Source organism: Galeopterus variegatus, unplaced genomic scaffold, assembly GCF_000696425.1.
Source record: "Galeopterus variegatus unplaced genomic scaffold, G_variegatus-3.0.2 Scaffold122218, whole genome shotgun sequence".
NCBI lineage: Eukaryota > Metazoa > Chordata > Mammalia > Dermoptera > Cynocephalidae > Galeopterus > Galeopterus variegatus.
The window spans coordinates 1-675 of NW_007848329.1; the positions used below are offsets into that span (position 1 = coordinate 1).

General features: G+C 43.7%; 1 pseudogene; it reads right to left on the reverse strand.

Annotated features, from left to right (window-relative positions):
* Positions 1 to 26: 26 nt before the first annotated feature.
* LOC103584808 lies at positions 27 to 671 on the reverse strand (annotated as a pseudogene).
* Positions 672 to 675: the final 4 nt, after the last annotated feature.

Genomic DNA, 675 nt, shown 5'->3' on the forward strand with positions numbered 1-675 from the left:
GACCTCCTGCAATAGGCTCTTATTACCATCATGCAGGGTGAGTGCTTTCTGGTACGTGTCCGCAACCTTTTGCTGTTCACCTTGCTCTCTATACATGTTGGCTAAATCCATATAAGCTGTTGTAAATGTGGGCTTTTTCTGTATAGCAAATTCAAAATGAAATATGGCTAATCTCATCATTCTGTCTGCATTTTCTTCATCCTCTCTGCTAGGCTGCAACTTTGCAGCTTTCTTTATTTTATTCATTCGTTTTCTGTAGCAACACCCTATCTGGTGATGCAGGAAGATGGAGTTGGGTGTTGCCTGCAAGGCCATTTTTAAGAGCTGAAGAGCTTTACCCAGAGAGCCTTTTTTTCGGTAAAACTTGGCTGCATAATGAAAGACATAAGTCTGTGAGGACTTGTTAGTGAGAGCTTCTTCAACGTACTTTTTTCCTTCACCTGCTTGTCCTATTTCCTGAAGTTTCAGCGCAAGGAGAAACTTAATATATGCATCCTCTGGACTTAGCCTGATGGCCTGCCTTAGGGGGTGCAAAGAAAACCCCTCCGTGCATTTAATGCTGCATTAAAGGCATCCAGATGACAGGTGACCATTGCATACCCGGTGCTGAATTCAGGGTTTTCAGGGTCTGCTTCCAGAGCTTTTTCAAAGCAGGCCTTGGCCCGTTCATAATTC